General features: G+C 39.1%; 1 pseudogene; it reads right to left on the bottom strand.

Moving 5' to 3' along the window:
* Window positions 1-11,411: 11,411 nt before the first annotated feature.
* On the bottom strand, window positions 11,412-13,442 carry LOC120295516 (annotated as a pseudogene).
* Window positions 13,443-14,995: the final 1,553 nt, after the last annotated feature.

The raw sequence follows: 14,995 nt of genomic DNA on the forward strand, positions 1-14,995 counted from the left end.
AGATGGCACTATTCTACTGGCGCCGGCCTAAGCCGGCGCTCTTCCTTGAGTATTGACCCTTGTCGGCGTCCTACCTAGAGTGACAAATGTCACAAACCTCTTCCTAGGAGTTCTCTACTCTTGATCACTCATAGTGCAAGATCCTTACTAAACATGCTTTACAATTCCATACAGAATTAGAAACTGAGTGATCCCACAAAACAATCTACCAATCAGCTATAAATCACATGCATTAGTATAAGAAAAATTTATTTCCTATTAACTATCCCATAACCCATCGCACCTTATCACTCTAAACTCTAACTAGCTATGATACCACTTCAAGCTGGGATGTCACGCCCCGAACCTCGAGCGCGCGCACATCCCTCAATGGTCGATAGAATTGCGATGTTCCCAGGACACGACGCTGACCCATTCATTTTATTGCACATGCAGAAGTGAAATAAACAATCTCTAGACAACAAACAAACATGGGATAGAAAAGCAGGACAATCAAATTTCACAAATACACTTTTATAAACAAACCAAGTTATATGCAAAAAGGTCTAGACCCCAAAAAAGAGTTACTAAACTAACCTTGCCCCGAACCTCATCTACTTGGGATCTGGGTATACCACGACACCGTCAAGGATGTCGATGTCTAACGGGTCAACTAACTCTATTGTAGGCTCCTCAGCCTCGAGCAACTGATTAGCCTCGATATCGGCAATGATATCGGCATCGAACACGGGGTCAAGTATCTCCTCCAACTCGACACCTTCGATAGGTCCATCAAAACAATCCAAGGGGCCCTCCCAAACCCCATCAGGCCCGCGATGAAACCACGCTTTGAATCGATGAGGTACCAACTGAGGTTGGCCCTCATCGACCCAAATCGTGGTCACGATGAGCTTATGGGTTTAAGGATTCCCGAGGACAGGAAAGATGGTACACTGCTCTTCGGCCTCTCGTGGCCACCCAAAATGAACGGGTCTTACCTCCATCTAAGAACCTAAAAATTGTAAGCCACGACGGGGTGAGACAATGCCTCAATGAGTCTACACCCTAAACCTCGATTAGGAAGGTAATACACCTAGAGGCAACCTAAGCACACATCAAATGAGACTCATCTTGCCTCAGCACCTCCCTACACATCAGTATAGTTCATATAACATATGCATACATTCAATGTATTTGATAATTGAAGCACTTCACTTTTCCAGATATCAATCAATCACACGGGTCCCGATTATAAGGCCAAATCATTATGACATGTCCCATTTTGTGCCACACAATTTTGTTCCATAGTCAGGCACAGTCAATTCACTTAATCAAGCATTCCAATTAGTTACAACCCAACGGCCACGACCAACTCAACAGTCAACGGTCATCCAGCATAACCGAACGTTATCTTGCCCCATTGAGCATGGCAACGTCTACATCTAGACGGCATTCCTGAAGGAGCATCGACCCAGCCTCCATTGCGACTGGCATCCATTGACATGGGGCATTCTTGATGGAGCATCATCCGGCATAAAAGCTCGTGACGGGTTCCAATAGAAATTCCATGCATATCCAATCCCAACCAAGGATATTGTTCTTTGCACTCAAATGCCTCAATTTAAATAATGTGCTTGACCTATTTTCTTCGTATTAAAAACACCCGGTGAAATAGGTGTGCGTGGACACCTAGTCAAATCAAACCATAGAGCGTGATATCCTCTCTTAAAAAAGAAATCACACGATTTTATATAGTACTTAAAAACATTTTTGGCATTAAAAATCGACACCCAGTATTTTTCTAATTAAATACCAAAATTTCATACTTTTGAAATAATAAATCAAAAATCATCAATGAGCACCCAATTGCACAATTTAACAATCAATTGCACAAACTAATTGCATCACGACAATCAGCATGAAATTCTAGTAACCGGTTATCCTGGTATAATTTTCACTAATTAATAAATAATTAAATAAATTACAAAATAGATAAATAAATGCAAAATAATTAAATAAATCACTAATTAAGCTATATACACAAATCTAACCACCTAATTGGATAGACTAATCTAACCTACTAAGCTACTAACTAAAATCACTAACCACATAATTGCTAACTTAATCTAATTACACAATCTAATTAAATAACTAAACTAACTAATTTACTCTAACCTCACTTAAGATAACTAATCCCTCATTAGGCTAATTAAACCACCTTAAGCATAATTAACCTCATAATTATAGTTTAGGAGGTAAACTCATCGGATTAGTGAATAAACTAGTTCATGGCGACGGCGACGCGAAGGCAAGCATGACTCGGGCCTATGGTGACACCCAAGGAGGTCCGAAAAGAGCCCGAGAAAGCCCACAAAGCTCTCAGTTCAAAGCTAAGATGGCTTCTGTTTTGGGCTGGACCAAAGATTGCTAGAGGTTTGGCTCAACTAGAAGGGGGCTGGCTAGCGCAGGGCGGCAAAAGGGGCTAAAGGCAGCGACGGCGGTGGCTTGGGGATGGCTACGAGCGACCAGGCTAGCGATGACGAGTGGCCAAGGGCTGACGTCGAGCAGGCGCAAGACGTGGCAGGAGGTTGGTTGGTCGATAGGCTCAAGGCTAGCCTCACGAGTGACCGGCTGGCGTGCGGGCGGCTCAAGTGGACTAGCGATAGCTTGGACGGCAGCAAAGGAGAGCTAGCTAGTTCAATGAGGACTGGTGGCTGTTTTGCTAGTTCTCCGGTTTTGTTTCAACAACAATGGAGAGTGAGGGAGTGAGGAAGAAGAAGAAGAAGTTGCTGCTACTAGAAGGGGAGACAAATGGGCCATAAAGTCAAGCCAAAAGATCTAAAACACTCAATTAGAGCCCCAAAGTCTTCAACTCTATGACTAGCAGCCATTTCTCTCCCAAAGCTTCCCAAACAAGCCATAAATGATGCCTAAATGTTGCAACCTCCCATGGCCTACGAATTTTAGCATTTCCATCTTCAATTTCACACCAAATGTCTTTAATTCAATCCAATTTAGTGGTCAAAGTGCCATGGTAGCAGCCCACACCAATTTCCACAATTTCCCTCACCCTTTGATCCAACTTGAAGGCAAAAAATGCACACAAAAATAGCCCTCCAAATTTTCCGGTTTTAAATTGTCAAATTTTGATTTTTCATCGACAATTTGGCCTTGTTAAAAATTCTTCAAATGATGAGTCAATGTCCTAAAAATCTGAAAATGTTTCGAAAAATATTTTCCGGTGTTCGGTAAGGAAAATTTTTTCTAAGATTTCACCACTTAGGCATGCATCACTTACCGATCTATAAATCCATCAAATGTGAACTTACCTTTAAATCCAGGCAAACTTACTTCATATTTTTGTTCCCCTATTGTCGCAAAACGTCCATCTACTCTAAAAAATATTCGTATGGATTTTTAAAAGAAGTAAAAGAGAAAAGAAGCAAAGCATGTACAACCTTCATGAGAATCTTCCAGTTGAGTGGCCCGTTCTCCCCCTGTATCTTTTGTGTTCTAATAAACAAATGTAAAAAGAAGCAAAACATGGAGAGCCATTTGATTGAGCAATGTACAACCGCGGCCTAAAATAAATAAAGAAAATGATAAGCAATAGTGAAGAGCGCAAGCTTGAGATCGACGAGCTCGAGGTTCGCCTAGCAATGACCGACAACTAGCCAAGAAAGAAGAAGATGGGAAACAAAGAAAATAAAAAGAAAATAAAGAAAATAAAAAGAAAAGAAATAGAAAAGAAAAAGGAAATTAAAATAATTCGAATTAAAAAATAAAAATAAAAATAAAAAATAATTCTAACAAAAAAAAAGAGAAAAGAATAAAAAGAAAAGGGAGGAGGAAGTGAGGATTTGTAGAGGTGTGAAATAAGAGAGATCAAGTGAGGAAAATGTTTTTCACTTTTCAAAAGTGGAAAACATTTTCTCTTTATTTAGAAGACTTTTTTCCTTTCATGGAAAGCATTTTTCTCAAGGGATTCATTTTCCATTAAATGAATACCGGAAAATCTAGAAATTATTTTCTCGGAAATTATTTTCCGCAAAACGAAGGAGCCAGCCTTTAGTGAAAACAAAAGATACATTCCAGTTCTGGACATATGTCATTGGCGACCAATGAAGCTAGGGGTGTGCAACGGAACCGCCCGAACCGAGAACCGGCCGGACCGGACCGAACCGGCCGGTTTTGGGCGGTTCCCACAGTCGGCGAACCGGTTCCCGGTTCCTAATCTTGGAACCGGTGGCGGTCGGTCCGGCCCCGATTCTAAGGTGGGAACCGACCGACCGACCGAAACAAATTTTTTTATATATAATTTATATACATAGAATTAATAAAATATATAAACATGATAACTTATTGCAACTAAAATTGCAATTTGAGGTAGCATCATCTTATGTGGCCAAGAGACCATTAAAACTATTTTTATTACTCTTTTATTTATAGAAAAAAAAATCTCCTTGTTAGTTTTTGTTGGAAATATGATTTGTTTTTTTATTCTAATTATCTAAATACAGTTAATTGATTCTATGAATCCATGAGATTGGATATTAGGCAGTAGTATAGGAAACAACATATTTTGTATATTCTTTCTTATCGTACTCTTTTCTTGTATTATTAATAGGTGTGTAATACATGTACAAACACAACAATACACAATACAGAAAATTCCTCCAATTCCTTCTCAGTTTTTGTCAATTTTCTTTCTCATTTTCTATCAGTTTCATCTTCTACTTGATGTGGGACTAAGGTTCCAAGAGACCGCAAGGCACTTCAAGCCTCCAAGAGTCCCACATTGACTAAACATTTAAAGAGCAGAGATTGTCTATAAAATCTAAGCCATGCATAACTTTTAGCCAAATTATTCACGTCTTTCATGGTTTCACATTTGAATATTTTGCACGTGGAAAATGTGTGATTAGTTTTGTTGAATTGCTCGAGAACCGAATTGGATTGATCGGTCCGGAGCGCAGTCACTCTTTAGTGCAAAAAAGTAGAGCCGATTTTGTTGGACCGGACCGGAACCGATGGTCGGTCCGGTTCCCGGTCCTAGGACCAACGGTCGGTCCACGGTTTGCAATTTTGGGAACCTGTGCTCCCGGTCGGTTCCCGGTTCCAAGGTGGAACCGACCGAACCGGGAACCGATCACCCCTAAATGAAGCTGCTCAAGAATTCGGCATCCCTAACACACTTGTGGCCAATCCCTATTATAATAAAATACTTAGAACTGACCAAAAAAGAATAACAAAGAAAAGTCCTCCCTGGTTTGGTGGTGGGTAGGGCATGGATTATATCTTTGCTGGGTAAACAAAGATAGAGAGAGGACTTACGAAGAAGAGATTGAGGAGGACAGTATCGGGGCGCAAGGGAGAGATCAGAGAAGTAGGTGAGGTTGAGGACTACTGTCGGTGGAACAACAGCAGCGTTGTGGTGGCGGCCCAATAGCAGCTTGTCGTTGAGAGGCAGCACAACAGGAGTTGAACGGCGATATGGGCAAAGAACCTCACGGACCTTGTTGCTGTAGTAGAACCTCCGAGTGTGGAACGACTTAGGGGATGAAATTAGCGGCGGCGCGCAGGTTCCAAGCCCTAACGATCACCTGCCTACAAAGATCACACCATGCGAAAAACCTGCCAAAAATCAGAAGGACCTAATGGAATCCCAGGGTCCCACAGGCCACAAATTCAGGGCAACGTTGATCGGAAAGTTAAAACGATATAATTGATCGAGAGAGGGAAGAGAGAGAGGGACGGACCCTTCCTTGACAAGCCTGGCGTCAAGGGCGACGTCGGCGGTAACGTCGTGGGTCGTGATGACGGCGGTGAGAGTGGCGAGCATTGAAGAGCGGTGAGCAGCAGCGTGGGGCCTAGTAACAGCTCGTCATTGAGAGGCAACACGACAAGAGTTGAGCAGCGATATGGGCAAAGAACCACATGAACCTTGCTGTTGTAGTAGAACCTCTGTGCGTGGAACGACTTGGGGGATGAAATTAGCGGCGGCACAGAGGTTCCAAGTCCTAACAATCACCTGCCTACAAAGATCGCATTATGCGAAAAACCCACCAAAAATCAAAAGGACCCAATGGAATCCCAAGTTCCTACAGGCCACAAATTCAGGGAAACATTGATCGGAAAGTTGAAATGATGCAATCGATCAAGAGAGGGGACGGACCCTTCCTTGACAAGCTTGGCGTCAGGGGCAGCGTTGGCGGTGACGTCGTGGGTCATGACGACGACAACGAGAATGGCAAGCACTGAGGAGTTGTGAGCAGCAGTGTGGGGTCATCGAGGGCTCGGGAGTGGAGCGTTGCAATTGAAGAGAAAATAGAAAGAAAGGAAATGGGGAAAGTGAAGAACAGAACAAAGTTAGGTTTCTATGTTAGGGTTTCCAATTCCGATTCCGGTTCCCAAAAAAAATGGAACGGAGAACCGGAATCGGCCCCTCTAGAACCAGGCATCGAATTAGACCCACCAGTTGGGTTCTTCAGTTTTCGATTCTATCTGGGAACTGCTCTCACCCTTATAAGCTACCAACGCAAAAGAGAATTTACCAACATTTGACATTTCAAATAATTTTAATGATCCTCAAACTATCATTAATATAATATTTATTACGATGTTTGCAAATGTTTGTGATATTATACAAAAGACAAAAGTGATATCCATGAGAGAAAAAGATCACAAATCTATTTTATTCACAAACAGCACTAACGAACTAAAATGATCAATTGATGATGATGCTTATGTTAATGCTGAATTATGTTGTTGGTGATGTCGGAGCAATGACCATGTTAGATAATTATTGCAAAAGTTTGACATAGTTGTTGTCACTTGGAAATGCGCATCAAAAGAATCAGAAGACCTTTGAGAAATGGAAACAGGCTTTCTATCATACTTGTGAAGACTTCAATGATAAGACAGTAACAAAAGCTATTTTGGGCTAGCTTACAAATGTCGGGAAAAAGGATTGTATGTTTCTATCTTTGGACAGCAGCACCTATGGAACTCTAATGGTTGTCTGCTTCCATGAGACATCTCCAACTAGAAGATTAAGGATAGTTATTTAAGACAAGATTGTTGAAACCAAAATGTTAGATGCGTGATAAATAGAATCCAGAAATTTGATGAAAGCAATGTTCTTAGCTATAAGTGCTTCATTCTCTTAAAGATCTTCATTGTAGTGTTCTTACTAGTTGTAATCATGCAAAAGATCAAGTGCATAGAGTGATAGCAACACCTAACTCTTAATATTGTGATATAATATGTGATAGAATTGATGTTTGCTGATTGTAACTTGTCTAACATATTACTAGTGCAATCCAATCCGACATGTGGCTATTAGTGTGGACAGTGAACGTAGAGACTTAGAGATAAAGTCAAACCACTATATATTGTTGTGTGCTCCTATTTCTCTTACTCTTGCTTGCATTATCACTCAACTTGATTCACGCTGCTTGAAATATCCACTTGGTTTGATCCTTACAAAGTTGCTGACATTTTTCAACAAAAATATCAAAGTATTTCAAAACAATATATACACCACAACCTATTAACCCTTTTTAGGTTGTATTTTTAGCCCCAACAACATTTGACAAAATAGTTAATACCATTTTCTTTCTACTTTTACAAGGTGGTTAGTTAAAGAACGACTTAATAATGAATTTAGCAAACATCTCAATAAATCAGCGAATAACCAACTTCTTTAACATTTGACAAGTTTAATTTGTAAACTAGTAACATAATAAGGGATTCAATAACATATCCAAATAGACTAGTACAACTTTTTAAAATTTTACAAGTATGGTTAGTAAAATATTATCAATATACGGAATTTGCCAACATGCCCTTAAATTATCAACTTCTTTCAAATTTTGATAGTTTAGCCAGTAATTCACTATAATGAATTTATCAAGGTGCAAAAGAATTAGTATGTTGTATACTTCACCAGTATAGTTAGTAATGTAAAGAGAAATTTGTACCAAAAGTCCAAAATGTTAGGCTTAACAAGCAAGTAAGTACTAGACATATTCAACCCGATGTAGTTAAATGTTTTCGTTGACCAATTTGCTGATTTGACATGCCAAAATACAACATGGTATTTGTTAATATTTTTTTTGGCATAATAGTGTAACAGCGAGCACCACATCAGCAAATAGGTCAACTCTAAAAATGTAAAATTAAAAATAAGAATGGAGAATTAAAAAGCCACATATTTAAGAAAAGGAAAAATCGTAAATAAAAGAGAATGTAGTGGCAGTAGGGGTTTCTTCACATTTCCGGGGGCCTTCCTCTTAGGCGGGTGAGTGTCGCAACCTAACCCTTTGGGCCTTACAATCCCAAGGAATAAGTTTACAAGCATTTGCTTATAAAATCAATGCAAATGGTTCGTACAAATGGAATCGCAAACGAAACACCAAACGACCCCTCAAACTGATGTTAAACCCAAATGGTGCATACGAATAGCAGTTTCGAATGAGTTCTCCAATTTGTTGACAACGTGTACTTGAGTCCCCTCAAACTTATGCTTCGCATGATAACGAATCATTTTAAGTTTTTAGACGACTTAAAAATATTATTTAGAAGTCGTTACTAGCCTTTTTGTTGGGGGCCGGCTAAAAACCCAATCAAGGGTTGAGAGACCACCCTTGATTTCAACAAAATCAGAGATTCCGAGGGTTCGAAGACTCGAGTTATACTAGATATTTTTATTAGTGCCCTTTTAGTACCTATGAGTGTGCTTATTATCTAAAGTGGTCATGCGGTCTTTTTACATTTTCGTACAAGTCAAAAGATTAGTGATCACACATGGATGGTTCATTTGTACCATTTCTATACTATCTTTAAGTATAAAAATAAAGCACCCAAGTCTTTGAAATGACAGAGTGGGAAAGTAAACACCCAAATTGTTTAAAGGTATCATAGAAAAAAACCTAAACAGGTAAATTTAAGTGCGAAAAAAGAAGACACGCAACTCGTCGAGTATCTATGCAATGCAAGGGAAGACTAGAGATATATTTCCGGAAATTAATATTATACAAGAGAAACGGTTGGATCGGACATCAACTATCCACCGTCTGTGTCTTCAGGGTCACTATCTTCAAGGACCACATTTTGGACCTATTATAATTCTAGACTAATGCTAAAACTAGAACATGAAATTGTAGAACATCTCATACAAGCAATGAGGGACATAAAGATGAAGCAATGTACTCAAGGAATCTAAAGTAAACATTCAACAATGCAAATGAAGCAAATCATCAAAGGAGGTTGTTCAATAGAACAAACACGGCCCTAGGATTGGCCTTTGGTTCACATGCAACGGCTTCCCTACAATGCCTACCCAATTCATTTAAAATGACTTAGAGCCATTATTCATCACTTGTGTTCGTAAATGGTGATTAATGCTATGAAGTCCATAGGTTAAGCTCTAGATGATACCCTAAAATAACTCATGTGATCATGTATTGCACCTAAATCATCCATCTAAAAATCACATGTATTTAAGAGAAAGCATGCATTTAGGCCATACAGCCTTGATTTTCAACCAATCAATCAAGTGAGTGAGCCAAAATGGATTGCTTATTCAATTAATTGAACAATCACACACTCCAAGTAATATGATCATGGAATGTGTAGCAATGACAAACAAAGACAATCGAACAAGGGAAATGTGACTCGTGATGTGAAAAAATGTTTGTGGACAATTTGCAAAGGACTCAAGTTTAAAAAAAAATTACAAAGAAAGATATAAAATTTGTATATTTACAAGTCCCTAAGAAGGGCAATTTGCAGGTTTCAGCCATTTAACAAGCAAGGATAACAATTTTGTAGGAATTTGAGCAAGTTCGATGTCCTTAGGAAATAAATTCCAAAACCCGGGTGCGGATAATGTCGGCATACTAATCGAGCTCCTTGGACCATCAAACAAGTGTCAAATTTTAACAAAATTGGTATCAAAATGAATTTTAGGAAATACTAAACAAATTTGTTGAAGAAAGCTTCTCAATATTTGCAACACATGAATTTATAATAATTTCATGACAAGCAAAGGTCAAGTCAGTAAAATGGTTTTCACAGAAGCCTTGCATCTTTGGAAGGGTTGGTAAAAATTACAGAACAAGTTTTTATTTTCTGAACATTTTTAAAAATGAATTTCAATATGTCCTAAACAAATCTCGTGAAGACATCTACATCATATTCAACATGCAAGAATTTCTAAAAATCAAATAACTCGAGCATATCATTCTGGAAACAAAGCATCATAGAAGCATAGTGTATAGCTCATAGCCATTTACATCATCTAAAAATGATCCATTTAATTTGAACTTTCTACATAATATAGATCATAGAATGTCCTATCACTTTCATGAAGACAATTAAGGCAAATTCGATTTGCACGAACTTATAAAAATCATTGAACAAGCATTTATCAATCAGAACGGACAAGCCTTGGCAAAAATAGGCTCGGTGCAAACATGCTCAACCTATCCTAATGTTGTTTGATCCTCATGAAAATTTTATGTTTCGTTCACAAAGATGTAACTAACAATTTTCATGAGAAACCATCTCCAAATTCACAATATAATGATTTTATAAAAATCATGGAATTAGTGTAGGACAATCAGTAACACAAAATGGCAGTGGGAAACACAATCACTTTATGGCCCCTCGACCTTACCAAATGATGCTCAAACATTTTCAAACTTTTATATATTAACTTACATGTCATGAACAAACTTCAAGAAGACATCGACTTAAAATTTCATGCACAAAAAATTATATGAAAATGGCAAACAGTAAAGGTCATTGAAACGGAGCATGGAAACAGAACATTGATCAAAGGGTGCATTTGGTAACGTTTCTATTTAAAAATTGATCCAGGAAACAGAAATAGAAAAAAGTGTTTCTGTTCCAGGGAATAATTTTGAACAAAAAAAACGCGTTTGGTAATCTGTATAAAATTTCTGTTTCTGAAATAGAAAAAGAACAGAAACACGTTTGGTAACTACACAAAATTTCTGTTCCTGGAATAGAAAAAAAAATAGAAACACGTTTGGTAACTGCACAAAATTTCTGTTCCAATTTTTTTTCAAGTGTTCTTTTTTTTTTTAATAAAGTGTAAACTTGGTATTGAATTATCATTCTCATGAAATGCTCTTCAATTTAATTTTGTTCATAGTAAGTAAAAACAAACATTCTAAACATGGTTATAAGTACATACTTTGAAGAAAATTTTATAAATAAACTTTGTACCAAATTTTTCTCACGTGCCTTTTTTTTCAATAAAGTGTAAACTTGGTATTGCATTATCACTCTAATGAAATGTTGGGTGAAGACAAACATTCTGAACATGGTCATGTGCATACTTGGAACAAAATTTTGTAAGTAAAATTTGTACAATAAGAGCTAGCTAAAAGAACAATATCTTATAGATCTCTACATAGACCCTTTCATACATAACATCACAATAATGAAGTAATATAGTTCATTGTTCAACTTCATCACATTGAATTTGATAAGTGAGTACTTAAAAACAAAATTACAAAAGTCAGAAACACAAAGTCATGAAATCTCAGGCATATTATGATCCCTTGCCATTTTATTTGCAATCCTTGTCCTAAGCATGTTTATTCCAGGTGCATCATGCAATGTATCATCAGCAACCTCAGGACAAAGAGGCAAAGATAGTTCTCAATTTCTGCAGGCATGTCATAGTTGATCACATGTTGAATGTCAGGAAAGTCCAACCCCTTTGAAGCAACATCTGTGGCAACCAAGACATCTTTCATGCCTGCCTTAAACGATGAAATAGCATATTCTCTCTCTTCCTACTCTTTGCCACCATGAATAGCCACTGCTTCAACTCCTTTCAAAAGTAAATACTCATGAATGTCATCCACATTGGCTTTGTTCTCACAGAATATAAGGACAGGGGGTGGAGTTTTCTGAAGGCACTCAAGAAGGTAAACAATTTTTGCCTCCTGTTTGACATACTCGACCTCCTGAATGACATCAAGATTTGCAGCACCTGCTCTTCCCACATTGACCGTGACAAGCTTCACCAGAGCACTTCTTGCAAAATTCTGAATTTTAGTAGGCATAATGGCAGAAAAGAGGAGCATTTGACGTTGAGCTTTGAAGTGGTTGAACACCTCCCTTATATCATCTTCAAATCCCAAGTCCACCAATTTGTTAGCCTCATCTAAAGTAAGGTACCTGCAGAAAGCAACAAATCAGTATAATTGTCCCTGCAAAGAACAAGTCCGAATATTTAACACAGCAGTGCATTAACAGAAAATCAAGATTGAGGCTAATTTAGGAAAGAGTGCAAGATGAAGAATCTTGGTTCAGTGAAATCCCATATCCTCAGGACAAAGAGGCAAAGATAAGAACTCAAAAAGCAATCTCAATCAATGTCCCATGCCACGCTATTTAACCTTTGAGCTAGCATTGACCATTGGAATCCAAATGGTGCACATAGAACTCAAGCAAAAACATAGAGCACTGAGAACGCAAATATGCTCGACTTAAGCACTATTGAGTTTTTTCAATGCAGATTTATTGAAGATTTGATGTAGTTGCTTCAAAGTAGGGGATAACATTTAGTATTTGGCAGTTTCACGTCTGCTGTCCACTAATAACTTCCTACCAATAGCAAACCAATCAACTTGCCAATGCATGATCATACGCCAATAGTTACAGATGGAATTATTCAGAGACAGCCAGATGTTGTGGAAAGCAGTGTACAAGTTCAAAAGGTATAAAAGGATGAATTAAAGGATTTTACCTGCAATTATCAAGGTTCATCTTTTTCTTTGCCAGCATATCCTTCAATCTACCAGGAGTAGCAACAACAATGTGCACTCCCTTCCTCACAACCTCCACCTGCGACCGCATATCCACTCCGCCAATACATAGCAGAGCCCTCAACTCTGGATATCCGGCCTCTCTCAACGGAACCAAAAACTGCTCCACAACTTCATATGTCTGTCTCGCGAGCTCTCTTGAAGGGCAGACAACCAATCCGAACGGTCCTTCACCGTGAGCAATGGGCATCATCATCTCCTCCTGAAGAGCAATCATGATCATCGGCAACACGAAAACCAAAGTCTTCCCCGACCCCATGAATGCAATCCCTATCATATCTCTGCCCGCCAAGACCACCGAAAGACCCTACACCTGAATCGGCATCGGCTGCACAATCCCCTTCGCTTTCAACTTCTTCAAAATAGGGTCCGGGAACCTCATATCCTTAAAATTCTTTATTGGCGGCAGGATATCCTCTCCATCAACAATAATATGCCACTGCTTTCGAATCATATCGCACTGCTTCCCCAACATCCTCCGAATATAGGTAACGGCGACTTCCACCCAGTCAGCAACGGCTCGGTGTAAATGATTCCCTTCGCCAACTCGCAGACCGACATCAAGGTCTTACGATCGGATAAGTTCTCGTCCAGATCTCGAGCGAGCAGGCGAGCCGCTGCCGCAGATCTGGCGAGAACCGATGCCCTAGATCTGGGCCAAGCGTCTCGCAGATCTGGGCGGCGCTGGCTCGAGCGAGCCTTCGCGCCGAGGTCCGAGCAGCCATCGCCCAGATCTGCGAGGGCCTTGTCAATCGGTGAAGGAGGAGCAGTGAGCAGGTTCACCTGGTGAAGGAGCAGCGACTGTCGACGCCGAAGAGGACGACGGTGGAGAAGCAGGATGGTCTCGAGACAGGGCGGCTGTCAACGCCGGAGAGTGGGAGGCGCCGAAGAAGACGACGGTGGAGAAGATGCAGGAGGAGAGGCGGTGTTCGAAGGGCTGAGCAAGAAATAGAAAAGAAACACGAGAAGAGATGTTTTTGTTCCTTTTTTGTTCTTCAAACGTGTTTCAGAAATAAGAAACATAATTTTTTTTTTCTTATTTCTGTTCTATATTTGTTTCTGGGAACAAAAAAATAAAAAAGGAACAAAAACGCACCCAAACACGTTTCTATTCCTTTTTTGTTCCCAGGAACAAAAAAAACAAAAAAAAAAGTGTTTAGAAATAGAAAAAAGGAATAAAAACAAACGCAAGCTTACAGATTGAGGTTCGGTTTTGCGAAAAATGTTAAACCTAGTAAACGATCATCAAATCATGCAAACAATGTGTCAAAAGAAAGCTTATGATGTTTCTTATGAATCATTACAATGCCTCAAACACAATTGAAATCATTCTCCAACTCATTTGAACATATTTAGCACATAAGTTCAATCTGAAATAGAACTTTGCAGGTTTATGCCTGAATAACATGAGTTTAATCTAATTAAAAGATTTTCAAATTCTACGAAAATCATACAAATTGACAAACCAAGTAGGCTGATTAACTCAACATTGCAACAGAGCATGCATATTCTAAAACTGATCACTCGCGAACAGGTTTTGGCATAGCAAACGAGGTTTGAATTACGCGTTTAATACATCTATGAAAAGCACTTGAAACTAGCTTTGAGTCTCACAAAGGCCTCCAAGCCTAACAACGACATTATCTGGCTCAAACAAAGATGATGAGACAACTAGTTCAGTTAGGCCATCCAAATTACATAATAAACAATCAAGCAAGCAAATCATCAATCCAAACCATTCTAGGCTATCATCCATCATCTATAGCCGTCATAAGCTACAAGAATCATTTATACAAGCATAAAACATCATCCTAGGGTTGAGCTTTAACCTTGACTACATAAGGCAATTTCACTTCATCGAGCTCAAGATCAAAAAGTTTACCTTAATTAATCTTCACGCAAAGCTTAGTCGAGCTAAGTTACTACAAGCCGGGAGCTAGGATATGCTTAAAGGAGGTTGGAGTGGGCTAAGGATTGTTGGATGACGTCGAATGCATGTTGGAATATCACCGAGGCTCGGATCTGCTTCAGACGCTTAGGAACTCCAGAAGAAGAGGTTGCCAGTTTGAGGATTGCTAACAATCATTCAGTCGAGGTCCGATCACCACCAGGTCGAGGACTAATTGAGGAACATTGTTGGAAGCTCC

The sequence above is a fragment of the Eucalyptus grandis genome, chromosome 7, assembly GCF_016545825.1.
Source record: "Eucalyptus grandis isolate ANBG69807.140 chromosome 7, ASM1654582v1, whole genome shotgun sequence".
NCBI classification, from domain to species: domain Eukaryota; kingdom Viridiplantae; phylum Streptophyta; class Magnoliopsida; order Myrtales; family Myrtaceae; genus Eucalyptus; species Eucalyptus grandis.